The 13,751-nt window shown below is 43.3% G+C and overlaps 1 pseudogene; it reads left to right on the forward strand.

The window, feature by feature from the left end:
- The first annotated feature begins 12,377 nt into the window (after positions 1-12,377).
- On the forward strand, positions 12,378-12,839 carry LOC147120480 (glucose-6-phosphatase 2-like; annotated as a pseudogene).
- Positions 12,840-13,751: the final 912 nt, after the last annotated feature.

Consider the following 13,751-nt stretch of genomic DNA (forward strand, 5'->3'; position numbering starts at 1 on the left):
AAACTGAGGCAGCGACTCCGCAACCGGGGCACAAAATGGCCGACCGGGAGCGCCCATCGACTGTAAGGTGGGGGTGTTGGGTTCATCAAAGAGAAGCGGTCTCACAATTTCCATTTACTACTAATAATATTATTGTCTCCATGTTTCAATACAATATAGAAGATATGTTATTTATAGTGAATTGTTACGTGATTTATTGGAGAAATCTCTGTCTAATACCGTTTGTACAATACATGTTCCCCCAGTCGAACAATGATCTTGCTCACCGCCGTGGCTGCAGTTTTACAGCTGCCCAGTAGGTGTCGATGTGGTTGGAATAACAGGAACGGCGGCGGAACCCAACCTTTACAACAAACACAGAGCCGCAGATGGTGGAAATGTTATTTTAAGGGCTACACTCACCCCCAAGTCTCAGTCCTGGTGTTAAAAATTAAGGCCTTGATTTTTTGTTTTTGAGCAGAGGGGATTTCAAAGGAAAACCCACCTCCCTTTATTGTCCTGGCCAATATTTATCCCTCAACCAACATAACAAAAACAGATACCATAGCAAAGTACTGCAGATGCTGGAAATCCGAAATAACAACAGATGATCTGGTCATTATTACATTGCTGTTTGTTGGACCTTGCTGTGCGCATATTGGCTGCCACGTTCCCACATTACAACAGTGACTCCATTTCAAAAGTACTTCATTGGCTGTAAAGTGCTTTGAAACATCTGGTGGTCGTGAAAAGTGCTATATAAATGCAAGTCTTTCTTTGTAAAGATGGGAGACGGGCCTTCTCCCCTTTGCTCAATATTAAATTAAGACAAATAACAAAAAAGTGAAGAGAGGTGCCTCGCAGAGAGTCAGAAGGGGCGGAGGGTAAGGAGGGAGGCCGCAAGGGCAGGGTCGTCACTCATGATGGAGCTCGGTGGGAGGGTGTTTGCAGGGGTGCACTCTTCAATTGTATATAAAGTCTATTATGTTGATCTTCTGGTGGGAGGGTGAAAATGTCTTCACCCGGGACAGCTGGAACTGCCCAGTCCTCTATCAGGTCTTCTTGATGGGATTGAAAGGAAACTTCACGCAGGCAGCTCCAGCTGTCCCAGGCCAGCAGGTGCTGGAAATAATAAACAGAAAATGCTGGAAACAATCAGCATGTCATGGCTGCAGCTGTGGAGAGAAGTGATAAGTTTAATGTTTCACTCTAGTTCTGATGAAGGGCAGTGCCTGAAACATTAACTCCACCTCTCTACACAGATGCGATGCTGGGCTTGGCTTGCTGAGTGCTTCCAGCAATGTCTGTTTTTGTTTCAACAACAACTTGCGCCTTTAATGTAGTAAAGCGTCCCAATGTCACAGGAGTGATTATCAAACAAAATTTGACACCAAGCCACATGATAGTAGGACAGATGAACAAAAGCTTGGTCAAAGAGGTATGTTTTAAGGAGCGTCTTAAAGGAGGGGAGAGAGAGGCAGAGAGGTTTAGGGAGGGAATGCCAGAGCTTTGGACCTTGGCAGCTGAAGGCACGGCCACCAATGGTGGAGTGAAAAAAATTGGAGATGCTCAAGGGACAGAATTGGAGGAGCGCAGAGATCTCGGAGGGTTGTAGGACTGGAGGGGGTTACAGAGATAGGGAGGGGCGAGGTCATGGAGGGATTTGTAAACAAGGATGAGAATTTTAAAATTGAGGTGGTCAGACAGGGCAGCAATGTAGGTCAGCAAGCACAAGGGTGATGGGTGAATGGGACCAGGTGCAAGTTAGGATATGGGCAGCAGAGTTTTAGATGAGCTAAAGTTTTCGGAAGGTGTTGGGTGGGAGGCTGGCCAGGAGTGCATTGGTCGAGAGCTGGAGAGACAGTTTGAAGGTCGAGAGCTGGAGAGACAGTTTGAAGGACGAGAGCTGGAGAGACAGTTTGAAGGAGCAGAGCTGGAGAGACAATTTGAAGGTCGAGAGCTGGAGAGACAGTTTGAAGGTCGAGAGCTGGAGTGACAGTTTGAAGGATGAGAGCTGGAGCGGAACCCGGTTACCAGGACGCCAAGTTGGACAGCCAGGGGTAATGTGCAGTCCAGGTGTGTGGAAGAAACCGAGGGGAAACATCGAGAAAAACTGAGAGGAAACATCGAGAGAGAGAGAGAGAGAGAGAGAGAGAGAGGAAACATCGAGAGAGACCAAGATGGAAACATTGAGAAAGACTGAGGGGGCACTTTATTTATTTAATTATAAATTGTGAGTTCCTCACGATGCTCTCCCAGTGCGGCCACCCTGTAACCAGAGATTATTCTAGAAGCCTGGGTAGAAATATCAATGTAATTACTGTAGAAATTACTTTTTTTTACATTATTGCTTGTTCATTTATGTGCTGTCTTTTTATGTCTTTTATTTATTTTATGTCTGCTTTATATTTAAAGTATGTATGCGTGTATATGTCGGTATGTGTTTTTTTGTGATGGCGCCGATGAAGATGGCTGCCGTCCTTGCGAGCTCCGTGCATACCAGGCAGCTAAGTGTTCTTGCTGCTTGGTGCTCTCGGCTCGTCAAGAAAAAAGCATTTCACTGACTAGATTACACTTCTTGTATTTAGTTATGTGACCAATAAAATTGAAATTGAAAATTGAATAGTCGAGTCTAGAGGTAAGAAAGGCATGGATGAGGGTTTCAGCACCAGATGAGCTGAGGCAGGGGCGGAGACTGGCGATGTTATGGAGGTGGAAGTAGGCGGCCTTGGAAGCTCAGCTCGGGGTCAAATAGAACGCCAAGTTTCCAAACATTCTGGTTCAGCCTCTGACAGTGACCAGGGAGAGGGATGGAACTGGTGGCTAGGGAATGGGGTTTGTGGCGGACACTGAAGACAATGGCTTTGGTCTTCCCAATATTTAATTGAAGGACATTTCTGCTCTGTCGGACAAACAGCATGACAAATCAGAGGCAGTGGAGGGGTCAAGCGAGGTGGTGGTGAGGTAGAGCTCGGTGTTGTCAGTGTACATGTGGAATCTGACGTTATGTTTAGGGATGATGTTGCAGCGTGTAGATGAGAAATAGGAAGTGACCAAGGATAGATCCTTGGGGGACTCGAGGTAACAGCATGGGAGCGGGAAGAGAAGCCATTGCAGGTGGTTCTCTGGTTACGATTGGATAGATAAATCCACAGTTAATTAAAGAAAGAAAAGTGCAGGGCTATTAACACTGCCACATTGGCAGAACTCTCACACGTGTATTTGGGCTGTGCTGGTAATTTTCTGCTTCTTTCTTTTACCAATCCCGCTTGGCTCTTCCCAACCACTTCATTGAAGGGAAGTTTTACAATGTGGGAATTCTCAGTGGTAAAACTATTCTCATTGTGTTAAAATTAACATTTAGTGCACAGTTTCCCCTTGCTGGCACCCATGCTAGCTGATGTGGTTAATGGTTTGCTTTCGTCGAGCACCATCCTCCCTTTCAAAACTGCTGTTATCAGTCCGCTTCTCAATAAAATCCACCCTTGACCCATCTAGTTTTACAACAACCAACCCATCTTCCTTTTGTCTCTAAGGTCCCTGAATGTCATTATTTCTCCCATACTCTGACCTAAAACAATGGCATTGACTTCACCATTAAAGATTTTCAGATTAAAGAAGAAAGACTTGCATTTATATAGTGCCTTCCACGACCTTGGGACGTCCCAAAGCACTTTACAGCCAATAAAGTACTTTTGAAGTGTAGTCACTGTGGTAATGTTGGAAATGCAGCAAACTCCCACAAACAGCAATGTGATAATGACCAGATAATCTGTTTTAGTGATGTTGATTGAGGGATAATATTGGCCAGGACTCCAGGGATAACTCCCCTGCTCTTCAAAATAGTGCCATGGGATCTTTTACATCCACCTCGGTTTTAACTTTTCCTCCGAAAAACGGCACCTCTCAGTGCAGCACTCCCTCAGCGCTGCACTGGAGTGTCAGCTCAGATTTTTGTGCTCATGTCTTTGGAGTGGGACTTGAACCCTCAAACTTCTGACTCAGAGGCAAGGAACCCACAGGCCACAGCTAACACTGTAAAATAGTGCTGTGATGCTGACGTGATCAGCCACATGGAAAATATTGTTATTAAAGCTGCCGCCATTCTGTACTAGCACTGATGGAAACTACATTTATGAACTTAGGCTTTCTAAAAGGGAACAAAAATGATCAAAAGAAAACCAAATTATCAGGGCCACTGATTTACAGTTTTCACACAGAAATGGACAGAATCATGGAATTCAATCCTCAAAGCACCAGTAAAATTTCAATTTTCTACCCTTCTCTTCTGCGAGTGCTGTCTTTTACTGGAGTCCAGTTCCACAGGCACCGCCTGTCCTCTAGTATCTCACCCAAGTGGCCATTCTTCATGCGTGCAACAGGCTATTCAACCCTGAAGGGCATAGCAGCCGAACCCAATCTTAGATTCAGCTAATCTCCACAAATGCACACTTATAGGTCACTGCATAGTAATCAGGCAGCAACCCCCTGACTGATTTCCCCACCCCCACTCTGTTGCTCAGGAGCATTGAAGCTAATGGCGGCATCCTAATTTCTGTACGATAGCAAAATACTGCAGATGCTGGAAATCCGAAATAACAACAGAAAATGCTGGAAAAACTCAGCAGGCCAGGCAACATCCGTGGAGAGAAAATAGATGAAGGGTTTGGCCCGAAACGTTGACTATTTTCTCTCCACGGATGTTGCCTGGCCTGCTGAGTTTTTCCAGCATTTTCTGTTGTTAATCCTAATTTCTGTCCTGGACCTCCTGATCTGTATGGATTAGCATCGCATCGTACAATACAGTTAATGCTAGAAATTACTGTTAGCCAATGGTGAATTAATGCACGAGCATAGTATATTGTGACATGATTTATGTTTAATTTTAACGTATATTGTAATATGTTTTGTTCCATTATTAATGCAACGGGATTATTTCTTCACGTATTTTACTACACATTTCTGGTTTAAAAGATTGTGAGGGTGGTGGGTGTGGTGGGGCCCAGTGGGACCAGAATGTAATCTCCTTCAGCCTCACAACCCCCCGAAATATCTGCACTCCTCTAATACTGCCCTCTTGAGCATCCCTGATTATAAATCGCTCAACCTTTGGTGGCCATGCTTCTGTTGCCTAAGCCCTAAGCTCTGGAATTCCCTGTCTAAACCTCTCTGCTTCTCTACCTCTTTCCTCCTTTAAGACGCTCCTTAAAACCTACCTCTTTGACCAAGCTTTTGGTCACCTGCCCTAATTTCTCCTTATGTGGCTTGGTGTCAAATTTTTTGTCTTATAATACTCCTGTGCAGCGCCTTGGGATGTTTTACTACGTTAAAGGCACTATATAAGTACAAGTTGTAGTAGCCAAAAGCAACAGATTCACAGAAATATAATCCGATTGGCTGGTCAGTACCCTCATCGTTTTATTTCACTGGTTAAGTTTTAATTTTTTAATATTACAAACAACCAAAGCAAAATGGAAACCTGTGTTCCAGACGTCATTCCAGACATTAAAACTATGGATGAAATGAACCTGCTGCTGATTGAGTTAAAGCCGTTGGACACACAGATTCAGAGCTCTCTGTCTGCGTTGAAATTCAGCAGGATTCCTTAACTACATGATTTCTGTTATATTCAGAAATTTTCACTCAGCTTTTTCAGTTGGATAGACTTTTTGCAAGTGGTTGCAGAGTTCTCATTTTCCAGCATTTAGGCCACTATCCCATTCAGCACTATGACTGAGATCTAAGGGATCCTGACCTTGTGATCAATAGACAAAGCAGGTTGCAAATTATAGCTGCAGTGGAGCTTTTCTGTGGACAAAGGGAGAAGTGAAGCAGATCACCAGTGGAGGAAAAAAAATAACATTCCAAAAGGGATTAGGTTAAATTAAGTTTCGTGGTGATGCAGAATCAGGAACCGGATCTGAAGATAGGCAGCATTTAAAACCCTTCAATTAATTTAATATTCCTGTCCTGGAAAAAGTAGGAAGCTGTCACAAAAAATAGCAAATTATGTTTCCTCTTCCATTTTAAATTATTTCATTTTAGGCCTCATGTTTCATTACTTGGCTGGGCACCTCAGGCAGGCAGACCACATGCAAGTAAGCCTATATTGTTAGATCCGTGATTCTGAGAGTATGATGTTTTTCAATAACCACACGGATGCTGTAACTTAACAATCAACAGGTATTTACTGGAGTAGGGTAGTCTCAAGACTGGGGTACAGAGGCATGCGCAAGGCTTATATACAGGTGTGGTCACTGCCGGTACTACAGTATACAGGAGCTGTAAAAGTAGTTCTTTCTTAAAGGCACATACACTACATATATCACTACTGGTCTTGACAGGAGTTGCATAAGAGCAACCCTGGTGACCATAAGAACATAAGAATTAGGAGCATGAGTAGGCTATACAGCCCCTTGAGCCTGCTCTGCCATTCAATAAGATCATGGCTGATCTGATCTTGGCCTCAACTCCACTTTTCTGCTTGTTCCCCATAACACTTGACTCCCCTGTAGTTTAAAAATCTGTCTATCTCAGTCTCCACAGCTCTCCGGGGTAGAGAATTCCAAAGATTCACGACCCTCAGTGAAGAAGTTCCTCCTCATCTCCGTCTTAAATGGGCAACCCCTTATTCTGAAACTATGCCCCCTAGTTCTAGATTCCCCCACGAGGGGAAACGTCCTCTCAGCACCTACCCTGCTTTTAGTGTCCATCATCCACATTTTTCACCCAATAGGCCCCTCGTTATATCCCTTCACCTTGCATCTCTATCCTAGCATTCTCTGATCTTTTACATGGTGGTTAAAGCTATGTTAATGAGTGGCGGAGGGTTTCTGACGATGTTTCACTTAATCAGCACAAAAGATTGTGTAAAAATGGGTGTAAGTCACTTACGCCCAATTTTCCTCATTCGTTTGTGCCAAAAATTGGTATTAAGCTGTAATTGCATTGTTCTTTCTGTGCAAGATTTCAGGAAATTCTGAGCCATAATTCTCTGAAAGTGTGAGTGAAGAAAATAATAGAATCATAAAGAAGGCCAACAACATTTTGGGTTTTATAAATGAGGCATGGAGTACAAGAGTAAAGAAGTAATTATAAATTTGTACAGAACATTTTTTAGGCCATAAGTAAAAGTACTGTGTGCAGTTTTGGGAGCCCCCACTATGAAAAGGGCATTAAAGCCATAAATTCAACAGGATGATATCAGAAATGGGAAACTTGTTATGATGAAGTGTTTCGATCGAGCGAATAAGGAAAGACTATTTCTTGTGGTTGGGGAGTAATTGACAAGGGGAGCACCAATTTAAAATGATCAGAGAGAGGTTAGGAGAAATTTTGTTGGAGAATGTAATTCTTTGCCACAAGGAGTGGTTGAGACAGAAACCATTGCACCTTTTAGTAAAAATTTGATCAATATTTGAAGCTGAGGAAGATACAGGGCAAAGTGTAAGCATATCAGACTACCCAATAGCAGGTCTTTTTATTATACAGTGCCTTGTTCACCAACTTCCCCAATAATGCATTTTAAAAATACATTTATTTAGCACCTTATCACAACTCTAGATGCTTTCCAACCAATTGATTATTTTTGGAATGTGGTCAGTTTGTACATAGCAAGGTTCAACAAGCAGCAAATGAATGACCATATCATTTGTTTTTGGTGAAGGGATGAAGATGACCAGGACACAAGGGAGAACTCCATGCCTTTCTTCAAATAGTTCCATGGGATCTTTTCTGTCACTTGAGCAGGCAAGCAGGACCTTGTTTTAAAATATCATCTGAATGATGGCACCTTTGATACTACAGCCTTTTCTCAGTACTGCACAGAAGCATCATCCTAGATTACATACTCAAGTCCATAATGGAGCTTAAACCCACAATCTTCTGACCTAGAGGAACCAACTGAATCTAGCTGACATATTTAGAAATCAATGTTGGCCTTTGCTGGGTTGAGAACAGGGGAAGGCAGATGAGAAAATTGAGAATGGAGAGAGACATAAGATTTTGGGCAAATTTTGAAAAGCATGGCACTGAAATTAGGGCATGGAATACTAATGTACAAGCATTTAAAGCAATCATCTAAAATCCATTTCTCTGCTATTTTAGCATCAACCTATTTATTTTAAATGGGTTAACGACTCCACTAAAATAGTAGCGAGCACTTGTTTAACATTCAAACACTGGTATCCCATGGTGTAATTGCAGGGCAATGTGTAATATCTAGTTAATTACCCTTTCTACAGTGTGCAACCTCTGAAATGCCTCTGGTGTGAGCGCCAGGTCGCTCCACAGTATTATGATCAGAACATTGAGAGCATGATTTTTCAGATAATTTTATGTATTTTGTACAAGAAAAGGATGAAAATGGTGGGGAAGAAGCATCTTATTGGCTGAAATTAGTGGTGGGGTAAAAGAATTTACAGATACCTGGAAGTTGGTTTATTTTTCTCTGGAGTTACATCGATACGTAGAAGTTAGAACATGGAAACATGGCATTTGGCCCAACCAGTCCATGTTGGCGCTTACCCTCCACGTGACCAGATAGTCCAAAACACATTTACCTCCACTGTTCCTGTATCCATTCAACCCCTTTTCATTCATCTATCTAGCCAATCTAATCTTGAATGTTGACATAGTTTCTGCTTCAGCCACTAACCCTGGAAGTGAATTCCATACCTGCATAACTCCCTATGTAAAGTGGCTTCTCCTGATACTAGTACACATTTTGAGGCAATACAGACTGTTTCTGGTATTTATATCACTACAAAATATGAAGTATAATAATTCAAGAAGGCAGACACCAGGATGAAATTGTGGCAAGTGGTGTAAGACCACTTGGAAGCTTTTTTAAACCTAATATTTTAACATTTTTGGTGTTGGCAAAGAGCCAACTGTCCCTTTATCTTTTTGCTAATATAAAATATTTGACCTGCTTTTGGGTGCCACTGAGTCAAGTTCTGCTTTGCCTGGTCAGAGAAGAAGTCAGAGTTCAAAGCTGGCAGTATAACTCAGCACTGCTGGTTCCACATTTCTCTGAACAGGTACTGTTTTAAACCAATAACTGCAGTATAACAGCCTCAGTAAGTAACTTTTACATCCTGTCACAAATTGATAGTGCCTGTGGAAATCTACTAGTTTAGCATTCACGTGATTCTGCTCAGTCCATGTAATGTTATATAAATGATTTATGTTGAACAGTCATAGACCAACTGCTAAATATAGAAGCAGTCATTATTATGGCGTACCACTAATGATTGTCTCTTATGAAAATGTCTTCAATTTATTTAATGCATTACTGTAAATTCAATATAATATAAATTATTTGATGTGACATCAGACCTTTCTCCATTGCCTGTCCACCTAAATTTCCATTAATAGCTATGCCACTGGGTTCTTCCAGTCCCTTACAAAAGTTACAGCAGGAGACCATTAAAACCCCTGTGAAATTTTAGCTAAGTGCCACAGCCACCTAAAACATTATGGGCTAAAAAATGGATAAAGCACTTACCATTGCTGCAAGTCTCACACACACACACCTCACACCTTGCACACACCGCTAACTATTCAACTATGACCCACATGTTGAGGCTGCCGCGGAACACGAATGGAGGCCGAACCAATCTGAGAAACACATGGCTTTTTATTACATTCTCTTGAGAGATGGCTGCTCCACTTCCTCTCTCTGCTAAAACCGGAAGCTGAATGAGGGCGACGCCCACGCTTTTATATACACACTGAGGGCGACGCCCACTCCTTTGAAATACCTTAAAGGCAGCATGCCTCTTAAAGGCAAGGTGCCTGATTTATTGTCCACGGACGGAAAAGTGGATTGCGCCCGTTTAGGTGGCGATCCGCCACACACACATCAATCAAATACAATGAACCACACTCACTGACACACTTCCCTCTCTCTTGTAGGACAAAGTGACGCACAATCGTAGGCAGCTGCAGCTAACTGGAGGGGGACAGGCGTGCCTCCATATCCTGACCCCGCGCGAGGAGACTGTGCGCCCCATAATTGGAGTGGCTGTGACTGAGGCCATGGCCAGCGGTAGCGCTGAAACCATTGAAGATGACAGTATGCTCATACCTAATCCTTCTTTTCACAACCCACTCCCCCCTCATCCCAAAATCTCTTCTGACTTACAAGCCGCAGATGGTGTAAGCATGCACCACTTGCTTTACCCCACCCCACCCCCACCTCCACCCTGCTACCAGGATGAGGAGCATTAACTTGCATGAAGCACTGAGTATGGTCGCACACTAGCTGGATATTGAGGGAGTGGAATCTCTTCCGGTTGCGGTGCATCTCCAAATTGAGATGCGGCGCCCACAATATGCCATGTGTGCAGTCAATGGCACCCTGCACCATGGGGAAGCCTGCTATCCTGGCAAAGCCATGTGCTCGCTCAGCCTGCTTCTCTCTGGCAAGGCAGAATGAAATGTATTTACCTCTCCTTGCATACAGAGTCTCATTTATCTCCTTTATACAGGAGTGGCCAGCGAACTGGGAGATGTTACAGATGTTGCCTGCTCCAGCCTTGAAGGAGCCCAACACAAAGAAGTTCAAGGTCACGGTCACCTTTACAGCCACTAGCAATGCCATCCTCGCCCTGGACTGAGGCTGCAGGTCTGCCTGCAGTAGGTGGCAGATTTCAGTGAGCATCTCCTTAGTAAAACGGAGACGTCGCATGCACTGTTCCTCACTGAGGTTGAGGTAGGAGAATTGCGCCTCGAAGACCCTGGGTGGATATGGCCTCCTGCTGAGAGCCCTTCCCCCCCTCCTCCTCCTGCCTCTTCTAGCAGCTTGTCCTGCTCTGTGCCACCTCTGCTCATTCTCCCTGTCATGCTGCAGGCCAAGGGGGATACAAACTACTGCACCCATGTCTGGGAGCAACTGGTCTGAGCAGACCCCTTGCAAGTCAGTACCAAGTCCTTGAGCACGTGCCATATCACTCCTTGTAGAATTTATGCAACTTTAAAGAAGTCTGGAAAGCACCAAACACTTCTACAAACTCAGCCAGAGCTAGCCAAAATCAATCAACAACTAACCTGTAAGTTTTAAATAGCGCTGGTGTGGGTTCCTTCCTGCTGCTCAATGCACGTTCAGCTGTGCGAGGTTACGAGAGGGCGTTACCTCTAGTGTTGAGGTCGAAAATGGCCCCACCTTTGGGCTCCAGGCTTGGCATGCAGACTGGACTCCCGAAGAGGAAAATATTTTTTATAAAATAAATTGCTGGATTGCTCCCTTGCTTGGGGACCAATTGGAGTGGTGGCAGAGCTGGGAGTTGCCTGGGAACCCTGTACCACCCTGCCCCAACAGGCAGGTGGGAATCCAGGTTTCTGGATGCACGGGACAGGCAGGTGCCAATGATGCGCCAAAGTGGCACTTGCATCCTGCCTGCCCATGCAAGTGAGATGCCCTCCCATTGACCCCGCAAATTCAAACAGAGGTCAGTACTGGCACTAGCCGGCGTTATCCTGGGGCAACTGCTGGGATTGCAGCTTGTGGAAATTCACGGCCATTTATTAGTATAATTTTCCAATCCTAAAACCAAGGCAATCTCATGGAGGAATCAACTAATTTCATTTAAAAATCTTTTGTATTTCCCCAAAACAGACACTGGAAACAGTGCGGCAGACCAACCTAAACTATTAGCTATTAAGGGATTTTCCTTTAGTCTGTGACCCAGAGCTACAATTTAATGGTATATACTTAATGCATTGAACAGGAGCTCATCTAATGGAAATTTCTCCTCACTGTTAGGTAACCCAAATAATTTTTTTGTTACCGTGTTGCATTTAATTGAACAGATGGCAGAAAGTACCTTAAGCACTCTAAATCAATTAACTTTATTTTGTGTACAATCTGTCTGGGAGTCTGACCTTCAGTTTCCCGACTTACATATAGTAGCATCTGGTTTAAAGCTTTATGTAGAATAATTTCAATATTAGTATGAACAAAGGGTGCAACTAGATTACTATCAATGCATCAAAATGTGTGGAGCCATTAACATTTAATAAGTCCTGTATGTGACTAATTTTCAAGCACTCCAAGCTTCATGGAGAATTCAAGCAAGGATAATTTCAGGGTAAATAACAGAGACTATACTTTAGAATTTTTACCCATCAGATACTGCAAGTCAGCATGTGTCATGGAATAACATCCCGCTTGAACTGCAGAAGTTTTCCCTCTCACGTGCGAGGTCCACCCATCTGCCCATATGAACAGCACATAATCCCATCACTCATATATGCCAAGAGATCAGAAATCAGTTTAAATATAAAAGTAGCTTCAATCGATAGGGCGGATTGCTTATATTAAATCATTTGGTTCAGAGGGTAACTAAGAAACGTGCTCCACTGGGTAGTGCAGTGCTACACTGTGCATATTCATTATGGATCTTCTATACAGTCAAGAAGTCTATGTTATTCAGCATCTACAAGCAAACTACTGGGGCTACCAGAACTTTCTAAACTTTATGTCGACTGTAGGAGATCCTCAGAACATCTTTTCAGTTTATTTTCCACTCTGTTTCCAGCTAAGTCAAAATGTTGGCATTAAGATGATATGGGTTGCAGTGATTGGAAACTGGTTTAACTTGATATTTAAATGGTGAACTGCTTGAGTTATTCTATTGAGTAAGATTTGAATCAATTGAAACCTGCGGCTGAATAGCATAGAGTAATTCAACAGGCTTTGAGCTATTACAGTTTCACTTGGTTTAAATAAACTTTTTCTCATCACCCTGGCAGGATTTTATTTATACGGCCATTGACTCTATTGGTGGGTCCAAGAAACACAGGCCGCGATTTTGCCAGCGCTCAGAGGATGGGTTTGGAGACGGGTCAGGTGGTAGAATCGCAAATATTGACGGCGGGTTCCGATCCCATTGTCAACCCACCTCCGTGCAACTTTCCCAAAGGCGGCCTCCCAGGCTCCCAATCGGTCCCGCCACCAAGCGGTGGGATAGGCCCTTAAGGCAGTTAACTGCCTGGATAATGCTATTTTGACAGTGTTATGTTCATTAATAACTAGTCGTTTTTATTAAGAACAGCTAGCTTTTGCTAGACACTTTATTGAGCACATGTGGACTAGGTACAGCATCTGTAGAGGTCTCCATCTTGACTGCTGCCTTGTGGGTAGCCTAGTGCATCATGGGTAGCCCACTCTTATATACATATAGCACCACCTAGTGTACCATTCCAGAATGACAGGTTACTGATCATTACATCCCCCTTTCTTTGAGGTTAAACAAAACCTGTATCAATCAATATCAATCAATAACAACATAAACATCTTCAACAGTCAATACATTTTCAATGTAGTTTTCTTTGTACTCAAAGATTAAGTCTATCAGGCTTTTTTACTTCACGTGTGGATCTTCTTAGCACAGGTAAGTCTGATGTGTTTTCATGAGAGCCTGTATGTGTATTTGTGTTAGATTGTTCTGGTGGTGAGTGACAAGATTCAGTTGCGGCATTGTCATCGATTTGCTCTTTGATAGTCTCTTGTGTTTTTAGGAGGGAACGGCGGTTCCTCCTGAGAATCTGTCCTTCCTCAGTTCTAACAGTGTATGACCTTGGTCCTACTTCCTCAAGAACTGTAGCTTTCCTGTTCCATGCGTCTGGATCCTCAATCCTGACAACATCATCCCTTGTCAATGGTTTCAGAGTTTTGGATGACTTGTCATAGTATGATTTCTGTTTCAGCTTTAACAGTTGAAGTCTCTGTCTCAGTTCCTTACTCTGCTTTTCTTTTGCACAGCAGG

Source organism: Somniosus microcephalus, chromosome 4 (assembly GCF_052327205.1).
Source record: "Somniosus microcephalus isolate GS21.2 chromosome 4, FLI_Smic_1.0, whole genome shotgun sequence".
Taxonomy (NCBI): domain Eukaryota; kingdom Metazoa; phylum Chordata; class Chondrichthyes; order Squaliformes; family Somniosidae; genus Somniosus; species Somniosus microcephalus.